Below are 23393 nucleotides of genomic sequence, written 5' to 3' on the forward strand. Positions count from 1 at the left end.
TAAGGTTACTTAAACATGTCTAGAATGCACTCCTCTTTTCAGAACTTATTGAATGTCTTAGAATATCTTAAATGTCAAGAGGATCTACGTTTTCTCACTAAGCAGAATTGGAAACATCACACCCTGCTGATATTCTTTGTATTTTATTTTGATTTATTGTTTGGAAGGTCATGTTTGATTTATACACCTACTTAGACATAGATCTCTTAAAAAGGTGTTGATTCTTATCACCAAATCCTGTCTCTGTGAGGCTAAAATAGACAAGTGAAAATCCTTGTTGCTCTTAAAGTACAAGGTCTGTAGTTGACACTGAAAGCTTGAAAGAGTAAAGTCTGAATGTTGTAATAAAAACTTGAGAAAATAGATTACTTTGTGCATAGATCACTTCACACTTGCCAGAAGTCCTGGTCTTCTGTCTGAGAAACCTTAATTATTGTAAATATGTGCAAGCAAGTTAGACACATGAACATATTAAACCTAATAAACCTTCATTAGGCATCCCTAATGGATGGGATCACATCATAATAAGCTGAATAATTTGAATAAATGCAAACTATTTCCATTAAGGACATAAATAAGTATATTTCCTCTTGTATGCATGTTCTGAAATAATATATGGATCCAAATTCCAATATTGTGAAATTCCAGTCTTAGCCATATCATAATGGTTTTCCAGTATCTGACATATTGCAAGGGTTTTCCAATATCATATTTCCAATAGCATTAAATCATCTAATCATGTTGACTGTAGATACTATCAAGTGAATCAACTAGGAAATTTAGCATTTTAATTTATATTTCCTGGTTTTGGGTAGTACTGTCAATATTTTTGATGCAAACATAACAGGGAGATAAAGCAGACAACATTCTTGTCAAATTTCAGCCATTCCTAATTTGAAAAGGCAAAGCCATAAACCCCTTTTAACCAACATTTGCTGGTGAAAGGCATAGCAATCTGTCAGCTACAGCAGCCTTTGTAGGTAGCATTCAATATCTTCAATCACTGTAAAATGCTGCCATCTACTGGAAAATATTTAATTAAATATTAAAGCCAGCATTGTGATTGCCCAGAAAAAAATAAAAAATAAAATCCTGTTATTATCAAGAAAAATAGTCCTCTAGTACTTCAAGATGCCTGTCATTGGTCCTTGAGATCAATAATTAAACAATTTGCATACGACAAATGATTTCTGATTTTAGAATAATAAAAGGTGATGAACTAAAGGAAAACTTTACATTTTTTGCAGATCATAGTTTAACATTAAATGTGACGCCTTTATTGGGAAATTATTTAATGACAGTTAAGTTATAACTTTATTTAAGCTGAAAGACATATATCCACCTTTTATAAAGGCAACTGAATCACTATGATTTTCCATGAATTATTTAAGTAAGATAATCAGAATCAGTGTCTTGCAGAGGTTTTTGAAAATTATGTTTTATAAAAGTTGGCTGTCATTAAGCAGAGAATATATGGACTTTTTAAAGATAACATTGACATAGGTATGGCATTAAATTGGTTCACCTGAATGTGGTACACCATTGTTTCCTTCCCCTGAAGAAAAAGTTAGTGTGTATATGCTCAAGTCAGCTCATCAGGGAGGCAGTGGTTTCATGCTGTCAGCTTGGTCCATTTTGTGAATGTATTATTTCACTGATTCCCTGGAGCTGTTAAGGAATGACGTTTGGTTCTTTCATGTCATACCCTGGTTGTGTCAACACGGCAAAGCAACCACATTTTATTCCATGTCATTACAGTCCTTACATTGCTCTGGGAATAAATAAATAAATAAATATATGTATACACATATACATATATATAATAAAATAATACTAAAAAAAAGAAGAATCCCTAGACATGCATATGCACATACAAAGATAAAGGTAAAAAATAAGGACCTTGTGGATCAGATTCCACATAGTTGTTCGTAACCATCTGCCTTAAAACTGCAGTTATCAAAAACTTTCAATGTTTTCTTTTGCTAGAGCAACTAGACATTTAATCCTGCATAAAATTAAAGTTAGGTTCAGAAATCACACGCAGTTTTATTAATGTATAGTGTGTATTATTAATGACTTTAGGAAGGATTTTTTGTTAGATGTTCATTAGCCTGTTAAATGTTACATTTAACTACTTAATGCAGTGTCAATTAGTTACTTATTAAATGTCAATCAAAATTTAGCAATTAAGTTAAATTTACCCAAGCATTATGTACCATAAAACCTAAGAACAGCAAAACTAAATTTCAGATAGAAACTGACTGTGTAACCCGTCCCTTTGATCAAGAAAAGGATAGTTGGGAATGACTAATGAAAGGTTGCATTTAGGTTTTAGAGTTAGATCACATTAGGAAAATCCTCAGTTCTGGTGTTCTAGTTTTCTATTTTATTTTGTTGGTAGTAAAAAGCTATGTGCTTATGTGTAAGATTCCTTATATATTGTTTAAGTTGGGATCTGACCATTTTCTTTATTGGGAAATCCTGTAATGCTATGTTATGTTTAGACCATGAAATATGTAGATGAGTTGATTTTATTAATTGATTCAAGAACACAGAAGTTTGTTTTTTCAACCTTAAGCAAAAGGCATACCAAGAATTTAATTCCTGCCTTTGAAAGAACATAGTATTTGTTCCCACAATTTATGAAACAAGCTTAAATATTCACCTTGAAAAGGTGCAAAAAGATAAGAAAAAAACCTTGTGTACCAAGGTTTTGTCAGATAATTTTTGAATTGGAACATGCTTACTCAATGCTTACTCATTTTTTTTTTAAGTTTAATCATCTTAATAAAGCCCTAGAAAGGGGAAATTTACATGCAGATGAAAAAAAAAAAAACACAGCAACAACACATTTTTGGGGGAGAAAGACAAAATTCTTATCCAAAGTCACAGTGTCACAGTATCCATTATTATTATTATTATTATTATTATTATTATTATTATTATTATTATTTAAATAGAGGGAGGTAAAAATGGAGAAATAATTAAAAATGCAGTTATATTTCTAATTAACTTAAAGCAGTCATCCCCTTATTGATCTGTGAAGCAAGTGATCAGGAAAGTACCTTTGCAATAGACGTTGATGAGCTTCTGCTGTTTTGAAATCAAGCCTGTAAGTAGTTGAAAGCATTAAAGGAGCTAGTTTACTCCAGTTGCATACTATGTCTCAGGGTATCTATGTGTTAGAGTAAAATGTTGATCTGTATGTCAAATAGAACTGATTGAAAATTCTGCATAATTTGGTCGAATTAAAAAAAAAATATATACTGCAAGGTCTTAAGAGAAGCAAGAGTTGTAAATCCTTTCTTTTAATAAGTGGTAGTTTTCACACATATAAGGACAGAATAAGCCTCAAATAGGGATGTCTCTACATTTTTTGTCTAAAAGCAGACGTCTTACATCTGGAAATGTTGAAGTGAATGTGAGAAGGGGACAATGCTTGTATGTGTGATTCTCTCACCACCTAGTCGTAGAAATTCGTTCTGAAGAAATCTAGGACAGTTAAATGTAAGAAAGAATAGAAAGAAGCAAACAAGAAGCACAGAGGCAAGTGAGAAAGCTGTTTTGGAAGAAGAAAGTTTGTAAATTATGCTTTAAAATTTGTAGATATGTGAGGAAGTGACTGGAAAACACAGAGAGCCATGCTGTTGGGCTCTCAGCCTCCCTGCTGACATGGAGAGTGCTGACATAACTGCCTTAATATTTAAAAAGCTCATCTCTTCTGGCTATTGATTTGGAGAATAACTCATGCAACACACATATATTCTGTAGAAGCTTGCTGAAGAGGTCTACACACCATGTGGAAAATGTGGCTCCCTTGTTGCTAACTAACTGACACTGGTGACTGGGAGAGGCTGATAAGATTTGCTATAGGGAAAGAAGAATTATTATACCAAAATAATAGTATTCTATTGTTGCCTCACTTGAGTCCTCTTACCCAGCCTTGATAGAAGTAGTTTAGCAGAGTTTATAAACAATTTGGAGCAGAAAATGAGGATGTTCTATTTCTCACAAAGGGAGATGCACTTCATGTGCTGATCTATCCTGAATAGGCTGCAACAAATGCAACTAGATTCAGATGCTGCTGCTACTGCATTATGCTAGAGAGTTATTGACCTTTTTCATCCTGTTCAGGATTAGGTAACTCAGTCCAAGGAAATAAAGCCTAGGTTTGTTCCAGTATTTCAGTACTTCTGATCTTTATATAAAGAAGTCACCATCTTTGTTTGTTTGTTTACACTGGTCAGAAATATATCACCTGGAAATACTACATAGATTATCAGAAAGCAGCTCAGTGATAGCTACATTGTTCTATTTAATGAACAAGTCAGAATACATTTGGATGATATTCTAGGACATTTTACAGACATATTCTTTCCAAATTCTTCTTCTTTGACAAGACTTAAAATGCATAGAAAAAAAAAAAAAAAGACACATGAGGTCTGCTGTTCTCTGATCTTTAGTTACCAGCAATACCAGCAATGGTAAACACCTAAGGCACAAGTCCTCCTTTGTACACCAGATATGACAGTAACCAAATTAATCTGTTCTATTTTAAGAAAACAGGCTTTTCAAAATCACTTCACATATATCCTAGTTAACTCTGCCACACTTTACCCAGGCAAAATGCTAGTCAGTAACACCAAATTCATCTATTTGGACACTGGAACACTGGAACTGGCTCCCTAGGGATGTGATCAGGGCAGCAAGCCTGTCAGAATTAAAAAAAAAAAGAAGTCTGTACAACATTCTCAGATATATGGTTTGATTTTTGGGTCATCCTGTATGGAGCCAGGAGTTGTGCTCATTGATCTTTGTGGGTCTCTTCCAACTTGGGGTATTCTATGATTCTATTCTCTGGTTTTTGTTTGTTAGATTGTTTGTTGGGGCGTGGCGGTGGTGGTGGTGGAGGAGGAGGAGAATCCAAAACAATTTGTCTTTTTTCTGAACATTTTCTCTTCTCTCCCTTGTACAAGTATCACTGACTGTCTCTTCAAGCCTACTGAAGTTAGTGGTTGTAGATACTTTCATAAGCTAAATTCAAACCCCTTAGAATGGTCATATTCCTGATTATATACTTAACTGGTGATTTAATTGTACATCTGACAATTATTTCTGAGGTGCTCTGTAAAAGCTCTATACAGCAAGCAGGCAAAGTGATAGTCATTTAAAATTTTAATACAAAATGTATAGTAACCTTAGTATTTTTATATACAAAATTTCCTTAAAAATAAACATCCTCAGAAAATAAAAAGAAAGCCATAAAAATCTACAGAAAACTGAAACTATGAGGCAAACCCAAGCTAAATGCAGGCTGGGTGGAGAATGGGTTGAGAGCAGCTCTGAGGAGAAGGACTTGGGAGAAGCTCAGCATGAGCCAGCAATGTACTACTGCAGCCCAGAAAGCTGACCGTATTCTGGGCTGTATTAAAAGAAGCATGGCCAACAGGTCGACGGAGGTGATTCATTCCCTCTGGTCCACCTTTGTGAGACCCCCACCTGGAGTACTGCACCCATCTCTAAGGGACCTTAAAGATCATCTAATTGTAACACCCCCTGACATGGCCAGGGACACCTCCCACTAGATCACGTTGTCTAAAGCCCCATCCAACCCACATCCAGGGATGGGGCATCCACAACTTCTCTGGGAAACTTCTTCCAGTGCCTCACCACCCTCTGAGTAAAGAATTTCTTCCAAATATCTAATCTAAAATCTATCCTCTTCCAGTTTAAAACCATTATTTCACTTCCTATTACTACACTCCCTAATAAAGAGTCTATCTTTTTTATTAGCCACCTTTATATATTGAAAGGCTGCAGTAAGGTCTCCCTGGAGCCTTCTCTTCTCTAGGCTGAACAACCCCAACTTCTTCAGCCTGTCTTCATAGGAGATGTGCTCTAGACCTCTTATCATCCTCATGGCCCTCCTCTGGACCCCCTCTAGCAGGTTCATATCTTATGCTGTGTCCCCCAAAGGTGAGCACAGTACTCTAGGTGAGGATCTTATAAGAGTAGAGGTGGAGAAACATGTCCCTCAGCCTGCTGGTCATGCTTCTTTTGATGCAGTCCAAGATATGATTGGCTTTCTGAGCTGCAAGTGTACACTGCTGTCTCATGTCAAGTTTTTCTTCCAGAAGTACCCCCCAGTCCTTCTCTGCAGGCCTGCTCTCAATCTATTTTCCATCCACTTTTTATTGATACTGGGGATTGCCATGATATTGCATGCAGACTTGTACTCAGACCTTCATGAGATTCACATGGGCCTACTCCTCAAGGTATGGCATCCCTTCCCTCTAGCATATAGAATCATAGAATATCCTGAGTTGGAAGGGACCCATAAGGATCATCGAGTCCAATTCCTGGCACCACACAGGTCTACCCAAGAATTCAGACCATGTGACTAAATGCACAGTCCAAACACTTCTTAAACTCCGACAGGCTTTGTGCAGTGACTTCTTCCCTGGAGAGCCTGTTCCAGTGTGTGACAACCCTCTCAGTGAAGAACCTCTTCCTGATGTCTAGTGTGAACCTTCGTTGCCACAGCTTGACACCATTCCTGTGGGATGGTCACTAAAGAGAATATCAAATCCAATAGCAAAGCATCAGCATAATGAAAGAAACATAGCCAAAGGACTTAATTGTGACATATTTTGTGTCAAAATGACAAAAATAATGCAACTTTCCTTTAAATTTGGAAAATTTCACAAATCTGCATTTACGGTTGTCCTGGTTCCAGTTAGGACAGAGTTAATTTTCCCTCATAGTAGCTGGTAGGGTGCTATGTTTTGGATTAGGATGAGAAGAGCGCTGATAACATGCTGATGTTTTAATTGTTGCAGAGCAGTGTTTACACCAGGCCAAGGACTTTTCGGCTTCTCGCTCTGTCCTGCCAGCGAGCAGGCTGGGGGTGCAGCAGGAGCTGGGAGGGGACAGACCCAGGACAGCTGACCCAAACTGGCCAAAGGGGTATTCCATACCATCTGACGTCATGCTAAACAATATATAGGGGTGGCTGGCCGGGGTGGGGGGCCGGCTGCTCGGGGATAGGCTGGGCATCGGTCAGCGGGTGGTGAGCAATTGCATTGTGCATCACTTGTTTTCTTACACATTATTATTATTAATACTATTATCATTATCATTATTATTCTTATTGTTATTATTATATTTCTGTCTTAATAAACTGTCTTTATCTCAACTCACCAGCTTCACTTTCCTGCTTCTCTCCCCCATCCCAGCGAGGGAGGGGGGAGGGTGAGCGAACAGCTCTGTGGTGTTTAGCTGCCAGCCGGGTTAAACCACAACAACGGTCCTCCAACCATTGGAATTATTAGAAGGAATTTTCCCTATGAATATTGCAGCAATAATTGTTAGATTGATAGATTTGTTCTTAATAAAAAGAAATCTATAAAAATTAAATAGATTAGATAGATTAGATTAGTTTAGATTAGATTAGATTAGATTAGATAGATTAGATTGTTCTTAACATTTTCACTGACACTATGGAGAAGAACAATACATTGAATATTAACTAATTAACATATATTAAATTTGGACTTGCTACAAATAACACCAAGATATAAAAAGATCATAATTATTATGGACAAGGAGAAAATGAGCTGGAAAGACAGAATACATTGGGAAATGTTGAGGAAAAAAATGAAAAAAATGTTATTTTTACATATTTATGTTGGTACAGTAAAAACAGCCTACAAAATAAATGAATAAATAAATAAATAAATAAATTGACATATATTGGCCACTTAAGACTGATCAGATATTCAAATTAGTCATAGGATTTCAGAGTGGTCTTACAAAACAGACAAATCCCCTTCTTCAACATTTACTAACGTGTCTGACAATTTTTGTGTTACTGTGAGTAGAATCAAACACACAAAGTAAAACGAAAGCATATAGTCTGAGATTACTAGAGATTAAAGTAGCAAAATAAATATGATCTAGTTAAACTATTTAACCTGCTGATAAAATTTACCGTATGCTTTATCTTTCTTGGAAGTTAAAGCACTTAGTTGTAACCTCTATTTTATCAAACTAATGAAAGTGTGTAAAAGTCCAGAGAAAAATAGTAGCCTCAAACAAAGAAGCAGTGGTAAAAAAAAAAATTATGCTTCATGAGTGTTTTCCAATTAAGGTAAGATGTGTGATGTGTTGGTAGGGTTAATAAATAAATAAATAAATAAATAAATTTTAAAATTGAACTGAAAGATTTTGGTAACATTTATTTGGATAGCATTTATTAACAGAAAGGGTAATGTTTAAATGTCTATTGATTGTATGAGGCCAGAGTGAAAAATACTGCAAGTAATGTTCACTGTTCATCTTCAAGGTTAATTTTCAAAGCTCATGTTCAAGATCAACTTGGCTGCCTGTATTCAAGAGCAAATTACTTTTGAACAATATTCCTCATTTTTGATATGCCAGTTAACTGATGAAGCAAGTTTCACTACCACTAACTCTTCCTGACAAATAGTTGCTTTAAATCAAACCAAGCCATTACTGCCTGACTTGAACAGGCTGTGAAACATTTTTTATTCTCATGGCAAAGCTGAGAGTCCATTTTACAAGCCAAAAAAGAGCTAGGGTAAATTTGTTCATTTTAATACTATTTATTCAAAACCCGCTTTATTGTGTTCACATACATTACCATATTTGTCCTCTCAATAAAACTTACAAGCAAACATATTCTCAATTTGTTAAACAATTTTCTGAATTCTGCAAGAGTATCACCTATAGAAGGATGTCCACAGGAAAAGTCTTGTAGACCCATGAACATAGCCAGACTGCTGGATCTTTAACTGCAAGGCCCATAAAGCTAGAAGAGCCTCCATGAGCTGTCTTTTCACAGCACACCATAGTAATTCTTGCGGAACATATTATTCCCTTTACAGTGGCAGCTTTCTACATGATTGAAGATCCTTTCTCTTTTGCAATGATATTCATATACCTTCCTGACTTTATTTTTCCTTAGGTGGCAAAGACGAAATGCAACCAGTTTCAAGTCATTTCCAATGAAATCAGTGCCAGTGAAATCAGTTAGGCTATTTCTGAGTACAGAGGTATGAGCCATATCAGTTACATTTTAATCAGACAGTTTTCCTCCTAACCAGTTTAATTAGTCAGGGTAAATAATGTTTTTTAGCTTACTAGAAACCAGAAATTAGGTTATATTTCATCGAGTTTATTTTCCAACTTTAAACTAAAGAGCTTCTTATCATTCAGAAAATAAGATTTTTGTGAGAAGTTTTTCTTTCTAATTGTTATGAATACACATCTTGGTTTTCACATTTTTGCCCTGACATTTCTGCCAAAGTTTTCCCCTTTTTCCCCTTTTTCCCTCTGACATGTTTGCCAAGTAGATATGAGTAGACGGTAATATATATACATATATATATATTATGTATATATATATGTATACAAGTTAAAAATAAAATAATAGTTTTGGTTGGAAATAAGGGAGTGAGTTTAACTGTTGAAGTTACAGTAAAATCAAATGCAAGCTTCTTTTTTTTCTTTTTTTTTTTTTTCTTTTCTTCTTCCATGCTACATTTTTTGAACTACTACAAAGCATTCCTGGGACCTCAAGGAATAACAGACTTTCGGAGCTGTTATGTTTACTTAGATACTTCCTGTCATCTCTTGGCTCCCAGTGACTAGGAGTGAAAACTGCAGCACAGCAGGCACAATGTAGAGGAAGGACAATGGCAAACAAGTTCAGAATGTGAGAATTATATACAGCAGGTTCCTGGGGAGTGTTCATAGCTGCATCATTTCCAGGAGATCGATTAACTGTGGGAAATGATAAAGTGCCTGGAAAAGAGCATACTGTAGAGGAAGGATTTTCAAAGCTACATTTCTGATACCAAAGAGTCTACCTTACCAAAGCAGAGTATTGCAGGTTCAAAGAAAGGAAATGGTTCTGTTTGAAGATCATATACACACAGTTTTGTTCTTGACAAAACAAAGTGATCAGTCTATGGCCAGACAATCAATTTGTGTCTTCTTGCCATTTCTGGTTTTGCCTTTTTATCAGAACCTCATTATTTCAGAGAAGCATCAGCTATATTATTTAGGCTGACAGTCTACACATTTCTGAATCCAGATAGACCAGTAGTGCTGATTGGACAATGGAGAAAAAAAAGAAAAGAGTTTTGTCTTTCAGTTGTAAGACCTTCTCCTTTCTGTGTAATCAACGAGTAATAGTGGTGTTTCAGTTTTTATTTAAAATACTTGGATAGCCACTGAGGATCCTAGTTGATTTTATCTCTTATATTGTAATTCCTCTTTCTAATTCTAGCTTTTAATGCCTTGTATGTACTCTTTTTTTTTTTTTTTAATGGTTCCTGGATGTAAAAACTGTGATGCACAGCATATGATGCTGTTTTGTGTACACAGCAGAATGTAATATTTTTCCTTTATTAATAATGTTAATATTTAATATAACATTTTAGTATTAATAAAATATCATTTGTTATAATTATTACTAATTATATTTAGACACAAATTTTGAGTAACTATTTCTGTAATGTTCTCATTTACTTGTCTGATAATGTTTTAATCCAAATAATGTATTAATTTATCAATTTAGCAATAATAATTATTAATAATAAAATAAGAGTTGCTATTAATAAAATAAATAGAATAAAAGTAGAGACAAATCACTAAATTAACAGAGTCTATAAATGAACTCCAGTGTTTTAACACATGGATTGTTTATATTTCTGCTTCTTAATTTTGTTTTGCAGTTCTAAGATCCGTTAAAGCCTCCTAAAGAAACCAGGTTTGTTCAAAGAGAAGTAAAGTTAAATACAAGGAAAAACAAAAACAAACAAAAAATCATTATATCAGTAACCAAACCAGTTTAAACAGCTTGCTGACTATTTTTATAATTTCTTGTATTAAATCATCATCATAGTTATAGACAGCTGCTGAGCAGCTCCCCTATAGTTTGCTATTGTCTACCATTTATAATATAAGCCTTCAGAAAATGTTTTGCATCAAAATCTCATATTATTAGAAAATAATAATAATAATAATAATCAAGTCATATGTTGAAGATTTTCAAATATCATTGGCTGGAAACTGTAGAATGACAAAATATTTTGGAATGAATACACTATTCACAGTTTATAGTGCAGATTTTATTGCAACACACATACACGAAAGTAATAAAGTATTTCTAGGTAGAGTTTTTTTCCTCCTAATTTATGGAGAAAATGTTCTTTTAAGCACAGATTTGTTCTTTCTTTTAACCACTTTAGTTTGAATTAGTGCTTTAGGTAAGTTATTTTATAAACACGAGACTAAACCTTTGTTTGGAACGTTAATAGCTTTTCACAGAACAATGCAATGACATGATAGAATTTCCATTAAGAATGTCAGCATTAAACTGTTATAAAACCAAGTCAATCATGTTTTGTCATTAACTCTATGGTTAACCGTGTTTAACATTTTTGGCTAGAAACTGAATAAACATTAGCAATTCTCTAGCAGCATTTCAGATACATTTTAAAATTATAAATTTCTGTCTTGCTTTATAAAAATGTTCTACATAACTAGCTAGTTCATTAGAAAACAAACTGAAGTAAAACCTAGATAACCTACAAAATCCTAATATTATGCACTGATCTTAGTTTATAAGCAGTTTATAAGCTACCCTTTGCTCAGAAGCAAGGTAAATAGTGCATGTATACATTTGTCTCACATTATCTCTATATAGTTTCTTACTTAAGTAGCTTTTTTAAAGGGAAGAGAAAATGAAGCTGGAGTTCGTCTCAGGAACACAGAGTGACACTGACTTATTACTCCTTTACTCCTTCCTTCCCATCATTCATCACCTCTTTAGTTGCATAACAGCTGTAATCTCACTTGGACACAGATTTTAAGTAATTACATTTCTGTAAAGTTCTAATTTACTTGTCTGGTTATGTTTTAATCCAAACAATACACTTATTTAGAAAATATAGAATGGCATTCTTTAGCATACAGATTTTCAACAACTATCTATATGTTGTACAAAAAGTTATCTATATTACATAGCGAGCAACTGAAAGGAATATTGTGACAAAAAGAAAAGTAATGACTAATAAGGATTTTAGTCTTCTGAAATTCATTGCAAGTAATACTTTGTGTTTATTGATTATATAGCTTAGGCCTATAAAAACAGGCCTATATGAGACAGCATTATACAGGATAATATTGTAAATTTATGCCTTATGAGATCAGGTTGTTTGTCCAAGTGAGAGAGGAAAAAGAAAGAGTACAGTCACCTTACCTATTAATTTAATATGTATTACCACATGGAGAGGAATGTATGTGTATATAGGACAGATCCTTACCTAGTGTAAGGATAACTGTGGGGAACTGCATGTCTAGGAAATACAGCTATGAAAACAAGTTGAAAATCTTACTATAACACCAATATTGTACAGTCATACCATACATTTTGATACTGCTTTTTATTAATGACCAGTTTTTTTCATGTATGGCCTTATTTATGCCTTTTTCAGTTTTTTTTCATTTTCTCTCTTTTTTTTTTTTTCTTTTAATATATTTTTCTCTTCTCACCTCTAAAAAAATTCACATAGGTATCTCTTGAAAATTATTTTAGGGAAAAAAAAAAAGTGCTAACCAAAATAAAATAACAGCTGACTTATAAGTTACATTATGTCCTGTTTAAACATGGTTGCCAAAAAAAAATCTTATTTAGGTTAACAACACTTTGCAACAATTTATTATAAAGTTTGCATACAACAAAAATTGGGGGAAATTGTGCTGTAAATTATTTAGTAGAATTAACTGGTACCTCAGTATGGTCAATTTATAATACAAAACCAAAGAAAACGGTACTGTTTATACAGACTTTAAAAGTTACTGCTGTGCAAGTACTGTAGAAATAATACAGTGTTCTTTGTTGTGCTTCATTTCTTTGGGTGGCTCAATAGCTGGAAACATTTCAGAGAAGAGGAAGGAACAATTAAGTGTTTTAAAATAGCTTATAGTCAGACAATTCAAATAATTGATTTACATAGCAAAGAAGAACTTGTCAGGTGGCTTAATAACAGATTACAAACACTTTTTATGGGGAAGTGAAATGCATTTAAAGAGCTCTTTAATTCACAAGCATATAAGAAATTCAAGGTTATAGAAACACATTCAGTCTAGAATTAAAGTTTTAGCAGCAGGATCTGAAAAAGCTGATCCAAAATAATAGCATACACATATATTTATTCATATATTCATAAAAGTTACGTGATAAATGATTTTACTAGATCTAAATAATAATAGTTATAATAATGTTAATAATTATATTAATGAATAATAATAACAATAACAATAATAATAATAATAATAGTTAATAATGCTCTGACATCTCATTACCCTTATTAGAAGAGAGCTCAGGCAAGAAGATGATAACCACTCCCTCTGGCTTTAAATCATTTTCAAAGGTGGGGAATACCTGCCCCAATGAAGTAAATGAATTAAGTCATCAATATTTTTTACATCTCAAACTAAGTGTTTAAAAGCATGCGAATTGCTAAAATTATGTGATTATACAAATTGCTAAAATTGCATTATTGTAAAAGAAAATAAACAGCAAATGCTTTTTTCATGACTCTTTTTTTTTTTTTTTTCGTAAAATCCGGCAAGGTTCAGACCAAAGACAGAATGAGCTAGAAAAAGCCTGCAGTCATTACATAATGCTGCACTGTCTCAAAATAAGCAGTAAGCATCACATTTATATTATCACTTTGATAATATAGTTTTTGAAAACATATAATTTCAGAATTTTTCTTACAGCAAGTTGTATTGAAATGAGGATCTTTTCCTGATATTTTTGATGTAACTAAAATTTTACTTGAAAGTATTAGACCTTTTTACAGCTTTTTCAATGAACATTTTTATTCCCAAGTCATGGGAAATAGAGACAGAGAGGTATTTTAATGGCCACCTACTCTATCATCCTTTGCCATCTTACTAACTGAAAAGCCATTTTGCCAGGCCACACATGTTTATTGGGTACTACAAGGCATAGTCCTATGAGTTACAGTCAGAAGGCTTTACTGTGCTGCCCTTTTCTCATGGAAAACTCGAGTAGGGAACATTAGACATGCTGCCTCTGCTAATTCCATTATTTCCTGAACCTTCATCTACAGATAATGGCACAGGTGATTGATAGATAAGACTGACTTTTTGCACTCTACCATGTGGGAGAACAACTCAGCATGGCCTCTTTTAATAGCAAAGATGATTTATTATTACTTTGGAAGTGCTATTTCTAAAGCTACCACAGATTGAATATATATATTTATTTGACATTTCTATAATGTCTATATATATTTAAGTAGTTTTAAGTAAGTTTTATTTAAATTTAGAAACTGAAATGAACATGGACTAAAATAGAAAGATAATTATTGCCAGTCCAACCCTCCAGTCGCTTGTTAGGCAGCAGTCCCACTGAGTTAAGAGTGAGGAACAGAACCTTTAGTTATTTCCTTTAAAGATCCTCTTAAAAGGCACTATCTCCTCCTTCCAGTTCCCATTATTTCTAATGAAATAGTGATGAGAAATTTACTTTAGAAATGACATTTTTTAAAGCTTAATAAGATTTGTAGACATAGTTCTTTCATGTGTTCAATCTGAAAATAATCTTTGATTATAGATGTTAAAAGGTTGATTCATGAGTATTACATAATGACTTAAGAAAATTAATTGCTTTGACGATTGAAATATATTGCATACATGTACTGCTAATTGTGCGTATATTTTGTGTTTTTATGAATTTTATTCATGTATAAAAGGAGCCAATTTCAAAAGGAGTCAATTCCTTATTTGCAGGATGCTTAACTTAATTGCAAGATAGTGTTTTTTTTTTTTTTTCTGCTGCTGATAAACTCTCTACCTGATTATGTCAAAGCCTACATGATTTTTATAATTTGCTACATATATTGATTTTGAAGGTATCAGTTTTACCTTGCTGAATTAATTCATCCTTTTAGCTTGAGCAAGGCCATCTCTTTCCACATAAATAACTCAAAAATATGGAACTGGATGTGTAACAATTGTTAAGAATTAAAAGCACTGTCTAATGTTTGAAATGAGACTGTTAACTTATTTTTCTGTTTTAAACTAGAGCCTTTTATTTCATAGAATATCAGTGCAGTCACTCTATTAAATATCACGGGAGCTCTTTAGAGAGAAATTGAAGACCTAGTAAGACTCCTCAGAGTAATACAATGCAAATTGCAGAGTTCTTCTGTTGCATCCAAATTATAACCAAGGCTCAAGGGTGTGGTTCTAGACCAAACACCTCATAATTTATGAGAGCTAAAAAAGCACACCTTCTATGCAAAAACAAGAATCTGGTCTAATTAATGTCTTCACAATATTATCAAGGAGTAATTAAGAATCAAACTAACACAATACTGACACAGGGCAAATTACCCAACTATTATAGATCATTCCCAACAGCACTACACTCAAATATGATACACAGGATTATATTATTATATTATTATATAGGTATATTATTATTATTATTATTATTATTATTATTATTATAAAGGAAAATACACCTTTCTTTAGTTATACACTTTCCCTTTCACTGTTCCCCAATGTCCTAAGGTTTGTGGTGACAACTTTTTTCTCAGGAAGAAGTTCTGGGGTTTATGATGACTCATCAGCATCCCAACTTCTTTACTAGGAGGGTCATGACATTGAAGTGGGGAGTTTCCTCCTCTTGTATGTTCTCTTCAGGTTACTTTTATACATTTATTAATACATGACACCTAATCATTCTTTCCTTGTTGTTTCTTAATGTTCGTGTAATATTCAAATTTTACTATTTATGGTCAATTTTACTTAGGTTGGATAGTTTTCCCTTGCTCCTTGCGACACACGCTTAATTTTCTGCAGAATAGTCTATCTAGTTAGGTTCACGAAGAAGAGATTCCATAAGTACAAACTTCTTACCTTCATTAAGATGCTTCTTTCAGTACGTGACATCCCGAAACCTACACTTTCGACACAAATAAGAAGGAATAAAGGTAAATGTAATATTCAAGACATGGTCTATAAGAACATAGCAATTTCACCAGTTTGTTGCTTGAAAGTCTCCTGAACACTTCAAGTCCTCTTTTAAAAACTTGTAACTCAACTGGAAGAGCATGACAGATGTTTGTGGAAAATTGGAATAGCAGGTTTAATGACAAAAGCCTGCCTAAGTAGCTGTGAGGTGTGCACACATACTTTTTACTCTACTTTCTTCTTGTTCTATTTATCCTTCTTTTTAATACAGTGACAGTCTATTTACATCAAAGTTTTAAGTGTTGAGTTTACATTAAATATTTAAATCTGACTGTATCAAGCAAACTCAACTTGACCTTCTATTTTACTGAGCACCTACAATTTCAGTGGAGTTGCTGGTATTCAGTGTCTTTGAAAACAGTATTAGTTATTAAAATTGAGGAATTTAAATTAATAATGACTGACTGTTATTGACTCTTCTAACTTCTCTAGTACTTATCCATTTGCATTTTCATTATTAATTTATTACTTGAATTGCAACTGAACCCACTGTTTCTCATTTTTTATTCCCAAAGATATTGTGTACTAGTGCCTTTACTTATGGATTTTCTAAATCTTCATTTTGTATTATGATCCAGATTCTTTTTTTCTCTTAATAGTTCTAATTTCTATACATTGTTACAATATTTTGTCTGAATATTTTGTCTTGCTATGTCAAAATAGCTACAAAGCAGAGTTTGTAAGAGAAATCAAAAAAAAAAGTTTTTTTTTTTTTAAGAACATCGTTTCAGAAACTGCAATAGAATAATTACCAAATTACCAAAGCTATGCTATTTGATGCAGTGGCATTTTATTTTATAATCCAAACTTGCACACTAAGTGCATTTTCTACAAAAATTGAACTTTAGCCAGAGACAAATAAAAAAAAGTTACATAATCTCTTAAACAATGATTAATGTAATACTTTGTCAGTATGAAATAATTGAGTTATCAAGACAGTAGTACAAGAGTAGTAAAGAGAAATGAAAACACAAAAACAGTTTCTGAAAGAAGTAGCTGAAAACTCTGAGTCATAATATAGAGATGGATTGAAAGGGACAGATAGAAAAAAAATACTCTCTTATTACTTTTATTCCAGTGGCAATAAAATAACAAGAAATAATTTGGTCTCAAAACTGAAACATTTGGAATATTGCAGTTCCTATTGGGGGTATAATTCCAGAGTTTTGCATTATTTCCTATGAGGGGACCAAAATTATTATCATAGACAATGCTATTTCCTTACCCTTTCCAGGTACAAAAATTGCCAAGACTAGTAAAGTTTGGACCGAAAGCCAAAAGATTTTGTAGTTCATTGACATTTTTATTTTCTTGTTAACTAGATTAAGGAAATCATATACATAACGCATAGTACTAGTGTTTAAGATTTTATGTGACAACAGAATAACGTTTGCAACAGTCAGTGTTCAATTTGTGTCAGTCCTAGATGTTTAATCAATATCAGTATGGAACAGTGTTTCTAATTGTACTAAAATAATACAATTCTTTCTCTCCTTTTTTTTTTTTCTTTTTTTCTTTTTTTTTTGTGTGTGTGTGTGGTATCTATCATACATGTTACTTTCTTCTGTGATGTTCTTTTAAAATATTAATATTCTTCACTGATTTACCTTCCTATCAGCACAAAATATCAGTTGGCATTTTTTCACATGCCAGGTCTGTTAATTTTGGAAAAAAGAGACCTTTTTTTTTTTTTTTAATGTACTGGTCTGGAAAAATGTAATAATGTTTCTAATAAACATATTTTGGTTACAGTGAAGTTTCAAAATACTGATATTGAAAACAAATTATTTTCATTTTAGCATGGTTAATTTAACATTTCCTTTTAGCTAAAATTGTCTAGTTAAACATTCACAATATTATTAATTTAATGTTTCAAACACTACAAGGGCAATCCCAAACAGGTCTAGGTTGTAAGACTAATCTCATATAACACCAACTATTACAGATGAAACTCTAGAATTAGCTGGGATGACTATAAATTTGTAATGAGATATTTTAATCTATAATGCAAAGCTAATTGTCATATGTAAAAGTTTCTGTATAAGAACAATATACTGCTGAACACAGAGAAAGCATAAAAAGATATGGAGACCTAATGCTTTCTTATTTCATCCACTGCCCACCAGGTGGTTATATGAATATAACCAGTCAGAGTTTATCAGTTTACTTAATAACTGCAAAGATGAGGACAAATTTAAATTAACTACAATGCAAAATAGCTTTGGAAAAATTGTTCATTGGAAGGGGTATTTCTCATGGCCAAATCAATGTAATGTACAAAGAGATAACTTGGGACAGAATTCAGTAAGGCCAAAACAGCAGAGAACCTGCTTTTAACAGACCTGTTTTCGATGTGCTTGTCCATGACTTTTGAATTCCCTTTCTGTCACCTTATTGAGTCTCTTTATTTCTAACGCCCAGTTACTATTTTTATATTTATATTATTTTCTGTGTTCAACTACAAAGATCATCCATATGGTTAAACTATATGAACCTTCACCACAAATTTAACTGTTTTCCCATGGAAGATTACTGTTTTCTTTACTGTGATAACATTTCAACTTTGTGAACCACATATTTTCCCAAACAGTCTGACCTCCTGTGAATCATTCTTCAATTTTATTTTCTTTCTTCAGATGTACATTATCCCTTTTTAAAAACATTAATAATGTTTTTGTTTGTTTTTCTGTTTGTTTTTTAAGTGTGGTTCAAGCAAGACCTAGTAAATTCTTTGTCATATATAATTCCTACTCTATGGTTCCAAAATTCAAGTTGCAAAGAATTGGTGAAATAATATACATGCATTATATGTAATATACATAGAAGAATAAATGTAAGAATATAATCTATAATACTTAAGAATATTATATATACACATGATATAACTTTTTCATATGTATATGTGAAAGAATATATATATATTTTTCCAATATATCTTCTAATAAATATGTAAAACTTCTTTTACTACTTGTTATTAACATTTATTTAATAACAGTGATGTTATTTGTAAATATTTTTCACTCTTCCTTTTCAGATTACAATAAGCCCATGGAAGCTGCTGAAGTCTGAAGTTTTCTGAACAACAGATCTGTTGATGAATGCTCCTAGGGCACCCTTTAAATTTCTAATATGCAATCAACAATTTAAAGCAATGATACTACTCTAATGCTTAGAATTTTCAGAACTGGTTATCTAAGATAGAAGAATTCTCCCTTGGGAATTGCAGTTTTCTAAATTAATCAGATTGACTACAACGTGTTTTTTTGTTTGTTTGTTTATGTGTGTGTGTGTGGTCTGTCATTGCATCTTCAATTATGCACTCCACGGCAAAAAATTATCATTCTAGTTAATCTTTTCATACGTTTACAATAAAAATTAGAATAGACTTCTTCATTCCTTCTATGTACATATTTGGAAGTCCTTGTTATTGTTTGCCTAGTATTCTTCATTGTTTCCATTTTGATTACTTCTGTTTCACCTCTTTAATTTCATGTACACTCCTATATATTCCATATTTACAAGTTCAACATCAGTAATTTCTCACAGGTATTTTGAGTATTGTTAATTATAATCTAGAAATATCAATAAAAATAGAATAAACTGGTGAACTTAAAGACAAGAAAAAAGTTTTCACATTAAAATGACTTAGTGTTTCAATATCTAAAGAAGATTAAGATTATTCTTTTTCTTAAGAATCCCAGGTAGTTAGAACAATGCTTTGTTGTCCTCTTTAATATTTTCATGGCATTAGTCCCCCAAAACTACAACAAAAAAAAATTAGTTTTGCTGAGCTAGATGCCATGCAAATATATGCAAACAAACAAACAAAAGTATAATTGTTTTCTATCTTTAGTATTGTAATGGTCTACTCTCCCCCTACCTTCACCCGCCCCCCCCCCCCCCCCTTATCATCTCTTCAAGGTTTGAGATTCTTTTTTGCTTATGTGATCTTGTATAATATTAGAATTATGGATTCTAAATAAATATATTATTGACAAAATTCATAGCCTTTGTAGTCACCTAGTACAAGGATCTATCCCCATCTTTAAACCAGCTTCTAAGTGGTTACTACATTCACTCGGAATACTGGAGAATTTGGACTACTTATCCTGTAATTAAACTGAAGTAACTGAAGTGACCTCATATTGTATCTCTTGAATACAGTAAATGCTTTAAGTAGTCCAGGCATAGCTTCACACCTCAACTTAATAAACAGTTGTACAGTATGTCACGTGCAAAATGGTGCTTGTTTAACTGTGTGGCCTGGAAATTGTCTGTTTTTATTGTGAAGGGAAATGCACTACTGTGTGCATTAGCTTCTGTGAACAACCTTTCCAAGTAGCAACTGGCACAACCCATCCTATTCCCCTTCTTTCAAGTGGAAGTACAGGACTCTCTTCCACTACTCTAGTCCTTCTCTGAAAAGAAGATTCCCCTTCAAGAACACTGAGAAGTTCAAGTTTCTCTAAAATACTGTGAAGTCTTGTCTTTATGTGAGTGTAGCACCTCCTTTGAACTCTCCTCCATTTCTCATTGTATACTCAGTGGGAGGACCAGTGAAGAAAAACATGAATTACTTTATAGTATGTTAAGACACCTGCAAGGGAATATTGATGCTCCATTCCTTTTACAAATGAATATTTAAATATTTGATGCTATACATGCATTGGGATAATGTCTGAAACTCACATGTCACTATTTCAGGGTGAGGTGAGAAGTCTAATTATACTGTTATATAGTGACTTCTTGTGCTACTTAAATTGACTAAGCATTTCTTTAGAAAGAATAATGACAACCACTCTTCACACTCTCCTACTGTTTCAAGTTATTAGTTAATGATATGGAACGTACATCTGACAATACTAATACTAATACTAATACTAATATATTCTCTAGGCAGAAGATCATTTGTTTCTCCAGGTGCTTTCTAACCAGTGAACTATAGAACTAAAGAAGGAGCATAGACAGACAGAAATACCATTCTACATAAAGTTCAACCTAATAGTTATCCAGTAGAAAACCTGTACGATCTGTCCTTGGAAGCAGGAAAGTCAAAAATATTAATGGATCTGAATAGACTCAGGCAGACTTAAGTCATTTATGTTTCTCCCTACAGACAAAATGGTTAGATAAGCTTTGGTTAGGTGGGCTATATAGTCAGTAGAAAACTGCCTGGAATTTTATTTGTGGTACAAAGTTCAGCTGTTACCCAGGTACTAGAGATATCCCAGTATGGAGGCTAACACAGTTTTTCTTCTTTATTAATTATCCTAGAAAGTGGGACAGAATACAGTCTCATAAAGTTCATGGATGATACCAAAATAGGGAAAGCAATCGGTTTCCTGGAGGTCACTTGAACATAAATTACTCTATATTCTGATTCTGTTAGTCTAACAAAGAATGAAAGATGACATAGTTAACAGTGGTAAAGTAAGCTCTGACAAAACTACTTTTCAATAACAGCTACCGCATTGAGAAACTCAGGCACCAATAATAGAAAAAGATAAAATTATTTTTCACTATTAATCCATAGCTATCTAATTAACAAGACAGGTAGAATCTGTTTCCCACGATTAATATGAACTGATGCAGCACTCCTGTAGTAACAGAAAACATAGCCTGACTTGCAGTTTAATTATTTTATTCTGTGGGACATCATACAGATCTCACCAAATGTGAAACTTGTCCAAAAAGCCATGGAAAGTAAAAACAACTATTCTATTGATTTGAATGGTCTTTCAGTATGGAATAAAATTATATAATATAATAAAATGAAAAACTTTTTAATGTAGGTTAAAAATCACAGTACATGATACGTGAATTTTCAGCTCGCTGTGTGGAGGAAAATGGGAAGACGTATAGAGAATTTGTTACTTGAACAGTTCTTAGGTGGTAAATGTTGCTGTTTTGTGTGTGTGTGTGTGTATGTGTGTGCGTGTGTGTGTGTTTTAACATTAAAAAAATCAACAATTATAAACTATACCAGCTTTCAAAGTTGAAGTTCTTCCCTGCCGAGGAGTGTGGTGATGTTACTCAGGCGGGCAGCTGAGCTCCACCACAACCACTTTCTCACTCCCCATCCTCAAAGAGAAAGCTAGAGAAAATATGATGAAAAAGGCTCAAAGGTGATATAAGAAGAGGGAGATCACTCAATAATTATTGTCATGGGCAAAACAGACTCAGCAGAGGGAGATTAGTGAAATTTATTGCCTGTTACTAACAAGCTAGAGCAGTGAGAAGAAAAAACAAAAACAAAACAAAACAAAAAAAAACAACCTTCCTCCATCCACCCTCTTCTACATCCTCCCCCCAAGCAGTGCAGGGGAACAGGGAATGGGGGTTGTGGTCAGTTCCTAACACTTCATCTCTGCTGCTCCTTCACAGTCACTCTCTTTCCCTGCTCCAACTTGGGGTCCCTTCCACTCGCAACAGAGTGCAAACAACATCACTTATTGGCTTGGAACTGGCTAGCTGTGGGTCCCTTTGGAGCTGGCTGAAACTAGTTCTTATCTAATATGGGGCAGCTTCTGAATTCTACTCACAGAAGTCACCCCTGCAGTCCTCTGCTACCAAAACTTTTCCATGTAAACCCAATACAAGGAGCTACATAAAAATTACCTACTTCATTATGTGAGATGGATTTGTAAAATATTATGTTTGAACTTCTAAGTTGAGAAAAGTCTCAAAGATGGAACTTCAGCATAATTAATACATAGCTCCACACATTAATGAATGAAGTCTTTTGTCATAGAATCATAGAATGACTAAGGTTGGAAAAGAACTTCAAGATCATCTGGTCCAACCATTGCCCTACTACCAATGTAACCCACTAAAACATGTCCCTAAGCATCAGGTCCAACCTTTCCGTGAACACCCCCAGGGATGGTGACTCCACCACTTTCCTGGACAACCTGTTCCAAAGCCTGACTGCACTTTCTGAGAAGAAATGTCCCCTAATTTCCAGCCGAAACCTTCCCTGCTTTAGGAGAACATGAAGCCATTCCCCCTAGTCCTATCGCTAGTTATCTGTGACAGAAGACTGACTCCCAGCTCCCCACAACTTCCTTTTAGGTAGTTATAGAGAGCAATAAGGTCTCCCCTGAGCTTCCTCTTCTCCAGACTAAACAACTCCAATTCCCTCAGCCGCTCCTCATAAGACTTGTATTCCACGCTCTTCTCTGGACACATTCCAGGGCCTCGATGTCTTCCTTGTAGTGAAGGGCCCAAAACTGAACACAGTTCTCGAGGTGTGGCCTCACCAGAGCAGAGTACCAGAGGACAATCACTTCTTT

The 23393-nt window shown here is 33.7% G+C and overlaps 1 long non-coding RNA gene across 1 annotated transcript; it reads left to right on the forward strand.

Annotated features, from left to right (window-relative positions):
- The first annotated feature begins 7046 nt into the window (after positions 1 to 7046).
- On the forward strand, positions 7047 to 19982 carry LOC310894116. Its single transcript, XR_014579571.1, has 5 exons — positions 7047 to 7069; positions 8987 to 9074; positions 10761 to 10795; positions 15881 to 16061; positions 19136 to 19982. It is a non-coding gene; the product is annotated as an uncharacterized lncRNA (long non-coding RNA).
- Positions 19983 to 23393: the final 3411 nt, after the last annotated feature.

This window comes from Anser anser, assembly GCF_964211835.1.
Source record: "Anser anser genome assembly, chromosome: 2".
Taxonomy (NCBI): Eukaryota; Metazoa; Chordata; class Aves; order Anseriformes; family Anatidae; genus Anser; species Anser anser.